Source organism: Triticum aestivum, chromosome 4A (genome assembly GCF_018294505.1).
Source record: "Triticum aestivum cultivar Chinese Spring chromosome 4A, IWGSC CS RefSeq v2.1, whole genome shotgun sequence".
Classification (NCBI taxonomy): domain Eukaryota; kingdom Viridiplantae; phylum Streptophyta; class Magnoliopsida; order Poales; family Poaceae; genus Triticum; species Triticum aestivum.
In genome coordinates, this window is record NC_057803.1 from 92,366,976 (window position 1) to 92,382,874 (window position 15,899).

Here is a 15,899-nt window from a genome sequence, read left to right on the forward strand (position 1 = left end):
TATCCATTCTCGCACACTCGAGCTCCAGCGCCCAAGTCCGCACTCCCCACCTCAACCTTCTCCAGCCATGTCCGTAGTAGGAGGCAAGTGGATGGTCTCCTCCGTCACGGAGGGACACATAAAAAAACTGAGGAAGGCCGGATACTTGTCTAACGACATCGCGTACCGGCTTCCCGAAGAGGGGAAGCTCCTCCCCACCCCAAGGCCCCATGAGAGGGTAGTGTTCCTTCCCCACTTCCTCCGTGGACTGGGCTTTCCTATCCACCCATTCGTCCGGGGACTCATGTTCTACTACGGCCTGGATTTCCATGATCTGGCCCCGAACTTCATCCTCAACTTCTCGGTGTTTATCGTCGTGTGCGAGGCTTTCCTCTGCATCCGCCCCCATTTCGGCCTATGGCTCAAGACTTTCAATGTCAACCGAAGGTGGTGCGCGGCAACCAGGCGGAGTGCGGAGGCGCCATGGTGGGCAAGATGCCCAATGTCTTATGGCTCGAGGGCTCCTTTGTGGAGACCCTGAAGGGGTGGCAATCGGGGTGGTTTTACATCACCGAGCCGCATGACCCTGAGTGGGTCGCAGCTCCCGAGTTCCGGTCCGGACCCCCAACGCGGCTCATGTCCTGGAAAGAGACGGACCTGTCATGGGGCAGCAAAGGAGAGGTGACTGGACTGCAAACATGCATCCAAACCCTGGTGGACAAGCAGCTCAAGCTTGTCAACGTAGTCCAGGTCATGCTCATCCGCCGGATCCTCCCGTCTCAACAACGGGCCTTTGATCTGTGGGAGTTCAACCCGGTGCAGCACCGAACTCTGAGCAGGCTCTTCGACACGACGTACGAAGATGCCTGGAAGGTGCTTTTCAAGGGCGCCGAGGCTCCCGCATCCGCTACCGAGGATCGCGGATTCACCATGCAGCATCACGCTAGCACGGTAAGTTGTTTGTACCTTTTACAGGGTATTAGTTTTTCATAGTTTAACTCTATGCGGGATCTAAGCTTCCTTACCTTTGACAGGTTTGGCAAGCGAAGTCCGGACAGATTGACTGTCCGGCTCCTTTGCCCGAAGACCCAGCCGATGTCCGCTTGGCGAAGCTGCTAGTTCCGGCAGCCTATGTGGTGCTGGAGAAGAAGGCCACGAAGAAGGCCACGGGGACTCGAAAAAGTGCCCGGTGCTAGGAGGTGTCGGGTTCATCATCCGACGGCTCCAAGGCGCATTCCTCCCGTGAAGACGAGGAGGAGGAAGAAGAGACCTCTCCCCCTCCAGCGGGGGGAGAGAAGAAAAGGAAGGCCGCCCTCACTGGGGAGGCCGAAGGGTCCAAGAAGAGGAAAACCCTTCCTCCGGACTACTCCACCGACACCGACGATAGCGGAGAGGAGTGGCCGCTTAGGGTCAAGCCCCTGGCGAAATCGTAAGTATCCGGATACCAGAGTAATTCATAGTATTCCTTTATTGCACAACTTTCTGTTATGTCGAATATGATTATGCAGCCCACCCAAAGACCGGCTCGACGCGTCGTCGAGTGGTTCACTGGACTCGTCGGATGTGAATTCGCTTCCGACGGCCACCTCCCCCCGCCCTACGGACGACGCCGAAGTATTGTCCCAACAGGTTCCAAGCCAGGAGGAGGTGGTCCTGGAGGCGCCGCAAGGCGACCTCCCGGACTTCAGGAGTAAAGGGGATAAAACCCCCCAGGGCTCCAAGTCCGACCCTAGGCCGGACACCGCTCCAGAACCTTCAAGGGTTCCAGAGTCCGGCGGGCGACCTCCTTCCAAGAGGAGCAAGCCCACCGTGCTGGTAACCCCTGTCCAACCGGAGGCACCGGACAATCTGTTGGAGGTGCTCAAAGGCGCCTCCATCGACGAGGAGCACCGCACCATTATGAGTGCGGTGGTCCAGAAGGTTTAGTCCGCCAAGAGCGGACTGACTGAAGCTTGTGCTAGCCTTTTAATAGGCTTTGAGGTAAGTAAATAATGTGTAAATAATATTACCGCATAGACAGTAGCCCCTGATGCTATGTTTGGCGTTCGAGAAGAAAAGCCGAATAGAGGATCAAATAAAATTTGCAGGAGTCTAACAAAAAGGAGTCAATATGCGTATGCAGGCTTCTCTGCTGGCGTCCGCCGCACTGACTGCGGAAGTGGACATGCTAAAGCAGAGCCTCGAGCAGTCCAAGCAAGAGCTCGGGCGTGCCAAGAAGCAGCTCGAGGACAAGGAAGGTAAGAAATACCTTGTTTTAAGTATATATAAAAAAAGTGCAATTGCAAAAAATGACAAGATTATCATGGCTATTGTAGGGGCCACGTCTAAGGTGGCGACCCTTAAGCAAGCGCTGTCCGAGGCCGAGAAGAGGGCGGCCACGGAGCGCATCGAGCGGGAGAAGTATGAGGCCCAGGTTGGCAAGAGCTCCAGGCTCTCATGAAAAACATGAGAGTTTGGAGCTTGACTCAAAGACGCGAGTGTCCGAGCTTGCAATGGCTATTGAAAATGCCAAGTCTGCCAAGGCCGAATCCCAGAAGACCCTCCAGGAGTTGGATGAGGTGAAAAAGATAGCAGCGGGTAAGGCATTCTTTATGCAAAGAAAACACATAAACGTGAGTTACTTGTTACTTACCCAAATCCGGAGCTCTCCAAGAGCGTTCGCAGATCTTCCCCGTAGCGTGTCTGATGCCACCGTATTCTATCCAGCCGAGGAGGGTAGCTCGACAGAGAAGGTGTTCTGGTCTCAATATGCTGAGGCCGGACACCCCGTGCCCTTGAGCGACCAGCTGAAGCAACTGGTCGAGCTCCACAAGGCAGCCGAACATGCCATGAAGGGCCTCATAGTTCGGCTGTGGCCTGGAGAGGATCTGCCTGGGAGCTATTTCGGGCTGGTGCGGCGGAGGCTTGTCCAAGGCTCGAAGTCATCAAGCGCTCCGTCTGCATTGAAGGTGCCCGTAGGGCCCTTGCCCGTGCTAAGGTGCACTAGGGCAAGCTGGATGCTGAGAAGTTTGTGAAGGACGGGCCACCGCCGGGGAAAGAGCATCGCAAGCCCGAGAATTATTATACGGATGTTCTGAAGGGTGCCCGCCTTGCGGCGGGTGAATGTTCCAGGGATGTAATTTTTGAGTAAAACTCGCTCGTTTTGTCCTGTGCGCTGAAAACTTGTTCATATGCGCTAAGAAATGCTGCTGGAATTTAAAATATTACCTTCTGTGCGGCTGTTTATCAATTCTGAGATATGGTGAGTCGTCGGCTTCTGCCCCCGTGCCGCTAGTGTTGGGGTGTTCGGGGATAAACCTGAGCGCTCTTTTTCCCATGTTTGGGTCCTTCGAGGGAGGCGCTCAGCATAGCGAACAAGGCAATCGGACTATAATGCGTGAACACTCTCACTTAGCCGTAGAATTCTATAATTTTAAATTTCGGCGAAGCCCCTGGTATTCGGAAGACCGAGTTCGGGGCGCTATCCACGCCTTGGCCGGACAGAGCCAACTCCTCGCTCTAAGCGGCATAAGTCTTTAGGGACTCGAAAAACCTCTCGAACAGCGACCAGCTCTCGCTTCATCATGACAGTCAGTTTTAGCTTTCTCTACTGAGGTGCTCGACCCATTTCAACTGGGGCACAATCGCAGTAGTTCTCCTAGTGCTACCTTAGCCGACACAGCGGAACGTAAGGCACCAAAGCATAGGAGCCGGGCAAACCCAACTATTGACCCAAGACATGATTCGGAGCCGATGCATATAATGCTATAAGTTCGGGGTGCCGCACTTGTTAAAGTGTTCAGACTTCTCACACCATATTGAGGGGTACTAAAGCCCCTGGCGTATTTTGGCTGTACCAAAGTGTACGGGTGCAACATGTCGTTAAGGAACATATATTTGTAAAAAAAGAGTAATGCAAAGAGAGACAAAAGCTATGCATTGTTTATTAAAAAGGGCTGCGATCAAAGCAGAATGATACAAATAATGCGATAAGCAAAAGGTTGGACTATTTAACATGTCCGTTCCAGGGGCAGGCTGCGGAATGGTATGCGAAACAGGTATACTGCTCGTGATAGAGACCACCTGGGAGTTTCGTAATGCGGCATGGCTTGTCTGCTTCCCTGGTTCTTGCATCATTTGTGCGGCAATTGAACTGCCGAACAGGCCTTCCGAAGAGTGGAGTCCTGAAAGTAAGAGAAAATTGAAAAAATCGGCAGCCCCTGGTGCAGTTTAAGCCGTGTTTCGGGCGTGCCATGATGGTGCCCCTCCCCCTGTACCCATGGTATTTCTAGAGCATAGTTATGTATGCGAAGTACTGGTGTCGCATTTTTGCGAGGGCTGGGGTTGGGGCCGCATTGCTACGCCTGCTCGAACGTGCCAGGCGGTCTTGTTGTAGGTTACTCTGGGCGCGCTTGATGGTGTCCAGACGTTTAATGGCCGGACTGGAGAACTGCCTGGAGAGGCTGCTTTGTACTTCCACTGCAAGGGCCGCCGTGTGCTCCTCCGTTCGGAGAGAGCGTCTGGTGTTTCCATTGACCGTAATTACTCCTCGAGGGCCTGGGATTTTGAGCTTAAGGTATGCGTAGTGCGGTACCGCATTGAACTTGGTGAATGCGGTTCACCCGAGCAGTGCGTGATAGCCACTGCGGAATGGGACTATGTCGAAGATTAACTCCTCGCTTCGGAAATTATCCGGAGCTCCGAAGACCACTTCAAGTGTGACTGAGCCTGTACAGTTGGCCTCTACACCTGGTATTACGCCTTTAAAGGTCGTTTTGGTGGGCTTAATCCTCGAGGGATCTATGCCCATTTTCTGCACTGTATCCTGGTAAAGCAGGTTCAGGCTGCTGCCGCCGTCCATAGGGACTCTAGTGAGATGAAATCCGTCAATGATTGGGTCTAGAACCAATGCGGCGAATCCGCCATGACGGGTGCTAGTGGGATGGTCCCTTCGATCAAAGGTGATCGGGCAGGAGGACCATGGGTTGAACTTTGGGGCGACTGGCTCTACCGCGTATACGTCCCTTAACGCGCGCTTCCGCTCCCTCTTGGGGATGTGGGTTGCGTATATCATGTTCACCGTCCGCACTTGTGGGGGAAAACCCTTCTGTCCATTGTTGTTCGGCGGCCGGGGCTCTTCGTCATCATCGCTATGCAGCCCCGTGTCTTTATTTTCGGCATTTAACTTGCCTGCCTGCTTGAACACCCAACAATCCCTGTTGGTGTGATTGGCCGGCTTTTCGGGGGTGCCATGTATCTGGCACAAGCGGTCGAGTATTCGGTCCAAACTGGACGGGCCCCTAGGATTTCTTTTGAATGGCTTTTTCCGCTGACCGGATTTATAGCCTCTGAATCCGGCATTAACTGCCGTATCCTCAGCATTGTCGCCGTTAATGCGGCGCTTCTGCTTGTTGCGACGCGACCTGCCACTACTGTCCCTGGTATCCGAATTACCAGGGTTCTTGGTCATATTGTTGCTACGAGCAAGCCAGCTGTCTTCTCCCGCGCAAAAGCGGGTCATGAGTGTCGTGAGTGCTGCCATAGATTTCGGCTTTTCCTGTCCAAGGTGCCGGGCAAGCCACTCGTCACGGATATTGTGCTTGAAGGCTGCTAGGGCCTCTGCGTCCGGACAGTCGACTATTTGATTTTTCTTTGTTAGGAACCATGTCCAGAATTGCCTGGCCGATTCCTCTGGCTGCTGAATTACGTGGCTTAGGTCATCGGCGTCTGGTGGTCGCACATAAGTGCCCTGGAAATTGTCGAGGAATGCGGCTTCCAGGTCCTCCCAACAACCGATTGATCCTGCTGGCAAGCTGTTAAGCCAATGCCGAGCTGGTTCTTTAAGCTTGAGTGGGAGGTATTTGATGGCGTGGAGATCATCACCGCGGGCCATGTGGATATGAAGGAGATAATCCTCGATCCATACCGCAGGATCTGTTGTGCCATCATATGATTCGATGTTTACGGTTTTGAAACCCTCAAGGATTTGATGATCCATTACTTCGTCTGTGAAGCATAGTGGGTGTGCGGCGCCTCTGTACTGGGCTATATCACGACGTAGCTCCAATGAGCTTTGTCTATTGTGTTCGGCCCTACTGGATTTGTGTCCGGCATGACAGTAACAGTCTCGAGTCGTGGGGCGCCCACGCGATCTGTGGATCGATCTTGTTTGCCTTGCCTTGTCCTCCAACATATCTCGCAGGTCTGGCGCATTTTCCCGTGCCTTGGTACGGGGTGCGGCTTGAGTGGAGGGCCGAGAGGCCTCTCTGTCGCGGCCACGAGGTGGCCGGTCGGTCGTATCAAGTGCTGGTGATGTAGGTTTAAGTGCCTCCTCCTCTAATCGGGGTAGCAACCTGCGCTTTGGATAGCTCTTGGAGGGGCGTTCGAGTTTATGCTCTTCGGCCGCAAGGACTTCAGTCCATCTGTCGACTAGCAAATCTTGATCAACTCTAAGTTGTTGCTGTTTTTTCTTGAGGCTTCTTGCCGTGGCCATAAGCCTGCGTTGAAAACGCTCTTGCTCGACGGGATCCTCTGGCACGACGAATTCGTCGTCGTCGAGGCTTGCCTCGTCTTCGGAGGGAGGCATATAATTATCGTCCTCGACCTCTCTATCTGCCGCTCTCTCATGAGGGCTGGCTTCTCCGTCCTCCTGTGCTGAATCTTGCTGGAGGGGGTTTTCTTCGGCACTCTCCGGAGTATTATTATCTCCCGTGCTGGAATCACCGTATTTGCTTTGGCGGGATTTTGAGCGGCGCCGCTGACGCCGGCGCTTAGGCTGTTTCTTGGAGGGGTCATCCTCTGCTGTTCCATCGCCATCTCCTTCTTTTGGGGTGTCCACCATGTATATGTCATATGACTAGGTGGCTTTCCAGGGCCCAATAGGCGCTGGTTCTTCATCATCTCCTGCATCGGTGTCCATGCCGTCGATGTCTTCGGAGTCGAAGTCGAGCATGTCGGTTAAATCATCGATAGTGGCTACAAAGTGGGTGGTGGGTGGGCTTTGAATTTCTTCATCGTCCGTATCCCAACCTTGCTGACCGTAGTCTGGCCAGGGCTCTCCTAATAAAGAGAGAGACTTTAGTGTCTTCAGAATATCGCTGAAAGGCGAGTGCTAAAAGATGTCCGCGACAGTAAACTCCATGATCGGCGCCCAATCAGATTCGATCGGCAAGGGCGCGGAGGGTTCGGAGTCCGGAGAGGAGTCCGGCTCCTTGGAGTCACGAGTCTCGCGGAGTGCGGGGCTGGTGTTCGGCTCGATCGCCATTGGGATCACAGCCCCCGAGGTGGCGTCCAACCACCCATCCTCGATCAGTGCAGTTGGCTCCGAATTAAGGGTCGAAGCCGATGCGGGTGCGGCCTCCATCGCACTGTTCGGCGGCTGACCTAGATCATGCTCGTCGTGACAGTGCGGCGCGCTCGGTAGTGGCTCGAATCCGTCGAGGATCAAGACCCCGCGGATGTCAGCCGTGTAGTTTAAACTTCCAAATCTGACCTGACGGCTAGGGGCATAGCTTTCGATCTGCTCCAGATGGCCAAGTGAATTGGCCCGCAGTGCAAAGCCGCCGAAGACGAAGATCTGTCCGGGGAGGAAGGTCTCACCCTGGACTGCATTGCTATTGATGATCATAGGAGCCATCAAGCCTAACGGCGACGACAAAGAGGAACTCTCAATGAAAGCACCAATGTCGGTGTCAAAACCGGCGGATCTTGGGTAGGGGGTCCCGAACAGTGCGTCTAGGCCGGATGGTAACAGGAGGCAAGGGACACGAAGTTTTACCCAGGTTCGGGCCCTCTTGATGGAGGTAAAACCCTACGTCCTGCTTGATTAATATTGATGATATGGGTAGTACAAGAGTAGATCTACCACGAGATCGGAGAGGCTAAACCCTAGAAGCTAGCCTCTGGTATGATTGTTGTTCTGTATGTTGTCCTACGGACTAAAACCCTCTGGTTTATATAGACACCGGAGAGGGTTAGGGTTACACTAAGTCGGTTACAATGGTAGGAGATCTACATATCTGTATCGCCAAGCTTGCCTTCCACGCCAAGGAAAGTCCCTTCCGGACACGGGATGAAGTCTTCAAACTTGTATCTTCATAGTCCAGGAGTCCGGCTGAAGGTATAGTTCGGCCATCCGGACACCCCCTAATCCAGGACTCCCTCAGGTCCTATTAAGGAGGTGATAGCGGAGCGAGCGAGGCAACTGGACTATAATGCTTTAGCACTTTCAATTAGCCATAGGAGTTTGACAGTGGGGCTACTAGATAGCCCCTGGTGGCTCCCCACTCTCTCGATCCCGGGGTGCGTACATGCCTGGCCAGAAAACGACCCTTCGTTAAGGCGGAGGAATTCTAACATTCCAACAGGTCATCGAGTGGTTGACCAGTCTCACACTATATCATGACAGTCAGTTTTTGGCTTTCTCTACTGAGGTGCTCGTCCGGATGAACCAGGGCACAATCGCAGTAGTTCTCCTGGTGCTACCTTAGCTGGTAAAGCGGAATGTAAGGCACCAAAACACAGGATCCGGGCAAACCCAACATTTGACCAAAGACAATGATTTGCAGCTGATGCATATAGGGCCAAACTCGCTACGCCGAACACTCCCTAAGGTATTCGGTCTTTGTGGTATAAACCGGGCCTAAATAATGGCCTTTGTAAGAAGCCCCTTGTGTCCAGGTACGTGCATTGTTCTGGCGTGGCCACATGCCAAGACGTCAACATCCTTCTCAACGGTGGATATGTATCAACAAGAGACAGTAAAAAAGGTTTACGCAGGGTCTTAATCTAAAAAGAATCCTTGGAGCGGGTCCCTGCTGCACGTCTGCGCCTGTGTCTCCGTTGTACCGTATCCTGGACGGGTGTAGCACGATGATCATCTGTAAAAGAGAGGAATTTAGGTGAAAAAGTTGTCGTGCAAAAAGATAGTTTTTAAAAAAACCATATATAATTTAAGATGAGAAGAAATTGCCACTTGTCTGCGCGCGTTGAGCCCCTTGTATTGACAAATAGGGGTGTGACCATTTATTCAGTATAAGTAGTGGCGCCGGACTTGATTAGTTGTGTCTGAGGTCTTGACGACCTATTGGATGCTTTCGCTGGTCCGGGCGCCTTTAGTGTGTGGCTGCCAAGGCAGCTGCACTCTCTTCGACGCGCCGAGATCGCTTGATATTTCCGTTCACTAAAATGATGCCATGTGGACCGGGCATCTTGAGTGTGAGGGATGCGTAGTGTGGTATTGCATTAAAGCGAGCGAAAGCTTCGCGTCCGAGCAGTGCTTGATAGCCACTTTGGAACGGAGCGATGTGGAAGGTTAAATGCTCGCGACGGAAGTTATCGGGGGAGCCGAATATAACTTGTAGTAGGAGGGAGCCCGTACAACGAGCCCCTGGGCCTGGCGTTACTCCTTTAAAGGTAGTATTGCTATGGAGAATTTTTGTTGGGTCTAACCCCATCCCACGAATTGTATCCTGATATATTAGGTTTAGATTGCTGCCACCGTCCATCAAGACTCGTGTGAAGTGATATCCGCCAATTACTGGGTCTAATACCAGGGCAGCCCATCCTGCACGTCGGATACTTGCTGAGTAATCGCGATGGTTGAAAGTGATCGGTTGAGACGACCAATGGCAGGACTTCGCGGTGACAGGCACTTGGGTATATTTTCCTGGGAGTGCCGCGTTGTTTTTTTCCCTTGATCACGTGTAACACGTTTACTGTTTTGACTTCTGGTGGAAATTTCTTTTGTTCCCCAGTGTCTTGCTTTGGAGGCTCGTCCTCGTCTTCACTTGGTGTATCCTCCCCCTTGTGTACGGCGTTGAGCTTGCCGGACTGCTTGAAGACCCAACATTCTCTGTGGGTATGATTAGCAGGTTTACCAGGGGTACTATGGATCTGACATACTTGGTCCAGAATTTTGTTGAGGCTGGACAGTTCATCCCTGGTGCCTTTAGAGGGCGGCTTTTGAACTGGCCGAGAGCTTTTGAATCTGGCGTTTACTGCCGTGCCCTTCGTGTTGTCTTCTTTATTACGGCGTTTGTTATTGCTATTGCGCCGTGATTTCCTGTTTCCATCTCTAACTTTAGATGTACTGGGGTCGCTGGTGCTGCATCTGGCTAGCCAGCTGTCCTCACCCGCGCAAAAGCGGGTCATGAGGCTTGTTAATGCGGCCATCGTTCTCGGCTTATTTTGGTCGAGGTGTCTGGCGAGCCATTCGTCACGGACGCTATGCTTAAAAGCTGCCAAGGCTTCGGCGTCCGGACAGTCGACAATCTAGTTCTTTTTAGTAAGAAACCTGTTCCAAAGCTTTCGGGTTGACTCTCCGGGCTATTGAGTTATATGACTCAAATCGTCCGCATCCGGAGGTCGGACATCAGTCCCTTGAAAATTTGCCCGAAAGGCGTCTTCAAGCTCTTCCCAACTTCCAATGGAGCTTTCGGGGAGGCCTTTAAGCCAGTGACGAGCTGGCCCTTTGAGCTTGAGGGGTAAGTACTTGATGGCGTAGAGATCATCTCCTCGAGCCATATGCATATGAAGGATGTAGTCCTCAATCCAGACCCCAGGGTCTGTTGTTCCGTCGTATGTCTCTATGTTTACGGGTTTGAATCCCTCTAGAAATTCATGGTCCAGCACCTCATCGATGAAACATAGGGGGTGTTCGGCACCCCTGTAGCTGGGTGTACCGCGTTGTTCGGATGCTTGTTGTGTTGCATTGTATGCTGGGGCGCGCTTGCGTGGTCCATAGATGGATCTTGTTGCGCCGTCCTTTGGGTACGAGCCCTCGCATGGGTCGCGTGTTGTATTGTGAGTGGCGTTGTATGCCGCTCTGTGTTGGTAGAGGGGTCATCTATCCGACCAGGTGGTTGCTTTGATATTTGGTTGTGGGGGGTCTGAGGCCTCCTCATCGAATTCAGGTAGCAGCTTCCGCTTTGGGTAGCTCTTGGAGGGGCGATTGTCGCCGTACCTCGCTGCTGTGTTGAGTATTTTACTCCATCTGATTTGGAGTGTGTCTTGCGTAGCCTTGAGCCTTTGCTTCTGCTTTGTAAGACTCCTCGCGGTGGCAACAAGCCTTTTACGGGCATTCTGCTGCTCCGGGTGCCTGTCCGGCGTTATGTCGTCCAGACCATTATCCTTGATAGAATTTGTTTGTTCGGTTTGATTATCCGGATTGCCATTGTCCGGCAGCGGTTCGCCCTGCTCCAGTGCTGGGTCTGTGTGATCGTTATTTCTATTGAGGCGGGATTTGGGGCGGCGCTTGCGTCTCCGCTTTGACTGCTTCTCGAGGGAACAAGCCTTCGATGCGTCCTTCCGCTCCTCGTCGTCATCTTTTGGTGCCTCCACCATGTATACGTCATATGACGAGGTGGCTTTCCAGGGCCCAATAGGCGCTGGTTCTTCATCGTCTCTTTCATCGGCGTCCATACCGTCGATGTCTTCGGAGTCGAAGTCGAGCATGTCGGTTAAATCATCGACAGTGGCTACAAAGTGGGTGGTGGGTGGGCTTTGAATTTCTTCATCGTCCGTATCCCAACCTTGCTGACCATAGTCCGGCCAGGGCTCTCCTGATAAAGAGAGAGACTTTAGTGTCTACAGAATATCGCCGAAAGGCGAGTGCTGAAAGATGTCTGCGGCAGTAAACTCCATGATTGGCGCCCAATCGAATTCGATCGGCAGGGGCGCGGAGGGTTCGGAGTCCGGAGAGGAGTCCGACTTCTTGGAGTCATGAGTCTCACGGAGTGCGAGGCTGGTGTTCGGCTCGATCGCCGTTGGGATCACAGCCCCCGAGGCGGCGTCCAACCACCCATCCTCGATCGGCGCAGTTGGCTCCGAATTAAGGGTCGAAGCCGATGCGGGTGCGGCCTCCATGGCACTGTTTGGCGGCAGAGCTAGATCATGCTCGTCGTGACAATGCAGCATGCTCGGCGGTGGCTCGAATCCGTCGAAGATCAAGTCCCCGCGGATGTCAGCCGTGTAGTTTAAACTTGCAAATCTGACCTGACGGCCAGGGGCATAGCTTTCGATCTGCTCCAGATGGCCAAGTGAATTGGCCCGCAGTGCGAAGCCGCTGAAGACGAAGATCTGTCCGAGGAGGAAGGTCTCACCCTGGACTGCATCGCTATTGATGATGGTAGGAGCCATCAAGCCTAACGGCGACGACACAGAGGAACTCTCAATGGAAGCACCAATGTCGGTGTCAAAACCGGCGGATCTCGGGTAGGGGGTCCCGAACAGTGCGTCTAGGCCGGATGGTAACAGGAGGCAAGGGACACGAAGTTTTACCCAGGTTCGGGCCCTCTTGATGGAGGTAAAACCCTATGTCCTACTTGATTAATATTGATGATATGGGTAGTACAAGAGTAGATCTACCACGAGATCGGAGAGGCTAAACCCTAGAAGCTAGCCTATGGTATGATTGTTGTTCTGTATGTTGTCCTACGGACTAAAACCCTCCGGTTTATATAGACAACGGAGAGGGTTAGGGTTACACAAAGTCGGTTACAATGGTAGGAGATCTACATATCCGTATCGCCAAGCTTGCCTTCCACGCCAAGGAAAGTCCCTTCCGGACACGGGACGAAGTCTTCAATCTAGTATCTTCATAGTCCAAGAGTCCAGCTGAAGGTATAGTCCGGCCATCCGGACACCCCCTAATCCAGGACTCCCTCACCCATTGTCTTGGTGTTGGTATTCGTTCCTCCTCGGTGGAGGCGGTAGAGGAGGGAGGCCTGCATTGCCTTGGGGACGGTCCTCACGAGGCTGGTCCCTCCAGCCTCCCTCGCGAGGCTGGTCCTGCCAGTGGTCCTCGCGAGGGCTTTCACGCCATCCCTGGAGAAGGCCACGGCCTTGCCATTGTCCACCACCTCTTCCTCCTCCTCGGCCATAGCCCCTGTCGTTGCGCTCTGGGCGTCGGCCGATTCGCCCATCTCGCACAGCTCTGAGCTCTTGACATTCATTGGTGTTGTGGGTGTGGAGGTCGTGGTACACAAAGTACCGTCCGCCCTTAGATGACTCAGGCTGATCCCTGCCTCGCTTGGTGTCCGGTTCCGTTGCTAGCATGGTCGCCCCCTTGCGCTTCACGTCCTTGGCCTTGAGCTTCTTTTCTTCCGGGTCGGCTGCCGGGAGCTCGAGAAGGGAGAGACGCCCTTCCTCAGCGCTGGCGCACTTGGTCGCCAAGTGGAACAGCTCCAGGGATGTGCACAGGTCTTCATGGATTTCTAGCTCTTCCTTCATCTTGACGTCGCGCACGCCGTTGGAGAAGGCTGAGATGATGACTTCTTCAGTCACCTTGGGGATCTTGAGGTGAGCATAGTTGAAGCGCTGGATGTACTTCTGCAGGGTTTCTCCTGACTATTGCTTGATGCGGCGTAGGTCGCTCACGGCCGGGAGCCGGTCGCGAGTGCCCTGGAAGTTGGCGATGAAGCGGGTGCGCATCTCGCTCCAGGAGGAGATTGTGCCGGGCGCCAGGTTCAGGAGCCAGGTGCGGGCGCCGTCCTTGAGCACCATGGGGAACCAATTCACCATGACCTTCTTGTCTTCGTTGGCGACTACGATGCCCAGCTCGTAGAGCTGCAGGAACTCCGCGGGGTCCGCTGTGCCATCATAGCAGGGAGGGAGGTCAGGCTTGAACTTTCCTGGCCATGTGATGCCGCGCAGCTTTGGGGTGAAGGCGAGGCAGCCCGCTGTGGCCACCGGCGCCCTTTGCTGGTGCTGGACTCGTTCTTGCGGGTCACCACGCGCTGCCACTGGGAGCAGTGCGGGGTTTTGTCATGGAGGCACTGGGGCGCGATCTTGGTGCGCCGGCGCTGGGAGCGCGCGAGCACCTTCCCGGGGACGTGGGATCTCCTGGCAGCTCCCTTCTTGCTGCGCTGGCGCCGGACATGGAGGGTCTCGCCCTGGGGCTGCAAGCCTTGGAGCCAAGGCACCTTCTTGGGGAGGAGGCGGCGGAGGCGCCTCCTGATCCTCGCCCCCTACACGGGACGGAGGGCGAGGCAGCGAGAGGGACCGCAAGGGGGGAACCCCCTGCGGCACTGACGAGCTCGGTGATGCGGGCGAGCTAGTCCTCGTAGAGGTCGTCGACGGGGCGATAGGGCAGGAGATCCCGCGCCAAGAGCAGTGAGGCGTGCGTGTCCATGGGTGCACGACGGGCGTGGGACGACGAGCCAGCTGGAGTCAGCGACGTGGTGGCGGTGCGGCCATCCCGCCGCACCGAGGGGTGCTGGGACAAGGCCTCCTACTCGTTCCCTGCTGGGACGGTGGCGGCGTTGGCGGCGGGCGACGGGGAACGACGAGGGGGGCCGCCGACGGGCACCGTCTGGGCGACGCGAGCGGCGTGAGCAGCCCAGCGCTCGGCGCGAGCCCGACGAGCGTCTGCCATGGACACGATGGAAGATCACACGCGAACAGCAGAAGGAAGATTCCGGCGCACCCCTACCTGGCGCGCCAAATGTCGGGTTTCGGGTTCCGGCAGACCCTTGAGGTTCGAACACTGGGGTGCGCACGGAGATCTCTCCCCTACCGATCTACGTCCGATCCTCTCATGCGAACTAAGATGAAAATGACAAACAACACAAGGGACACGATGTTTATACTGGTTCGGGCCACCGTTGTGGTGTAATACCCTACTCAAGTGTGTGGTGTGGTGGATTGCCTCTGGGGCTGATGATGGACAGTACAAGGGAAGAACAGCCTCGCGAGAGGTGTTCTTGAGCTGGTGCGATGAACTGCTAGGGTGAGTTCAGTCGCCTCTCTCTCTCTGCTGGGGTTCTACCAGATCTCTCCGGGGGTCTCTGGGGGTCTCTGGGGGTCTCTCCGGGGTCTCTCCCTACTCTGTGGTGGCTAGCTCTATTTATAGAGGCCCTGGGCCTCTCCCCAAATAATGAGCGGGAAGGGCGCCAACAATTCGCCATTTCGAACGGGAACATCTAGTACAAGTTATCTTGACCAAAGGTGGTCTTCGGCTGCCAAAAGCACTGGCGATGACGCCGTCTTGGGCTCCACGGTGACCTCCGTCCTGCCGTCCGGCTGGTCTTGGTCTCGTTGTAGCAGAATGGTAACCTTTGCCTGATGCCTTGGCCTGTGCTTGCCCCCTTTTCACCAAAGGGGAAACAAGGACACTGCGCAGGCCGGCGCCCGCCTGGTCTCGGTCGTCATGGCTTGCGTCATGGGTTCCTCGCGATGTACCCCTGCCTTGATCTCTCCGCCTCCTCGTGAGCCTGCCTGATGAGGCTGCTTCTGAGGAAGTTTCCTATCATCCGCCCTGCGAGGCTTGGCCCCTCACGAGGGTCTTTGAGCTTGAGCTGATGAAGATGGGCCGGGCTGGGCCCCGCTTGATCCACGCCGCAGGCCGCAGGCAGGCAAGTTTGGGGACCCCCGTTCCCAGAACGCCGACAGTATCAAATGGAGTTCCTACTGCAAGTTTGAAGCATCAATGATGTTCAATTCACCTCTTAACCCGCAAAACACTTTCTCATCAAGTGGTTTCGTGAATATATCACCTAACTACTTTTCGGTGCGAACATGCTTAAGATTAATGTCCCCTTTGGCAACATGATCTCGAATGAAATGATGAAGAACTTCAATATGCTTAGTTCGAGAATGTTGCACGGGATTGTGAGCAATCTTAATGGCACTTTCATTGTCATAAATTAATGGAACATGTTTCACAGATATCCCATAATCTTTAAGAGTTTGGGTCATCCAAAGTAATTGAGCACAACATGATCCAGCGGCAATGTATTCCGCTTCGGCGGTGGATAAGGATACCGAGTTTTGTTTCTTGGAAGACCAAGACACAAGAGATCTACCAAGAAATTGACAAGTACCCTAAGTGGACTTTCTATCAACCTTGTCACCGACATAGTCCGAGTCGGAGTAGCCAACAAGATCAAAGGAGGCCCTCTTTGGATACCAAATGCCAAAATTTGGTGTATGGATTAAATATC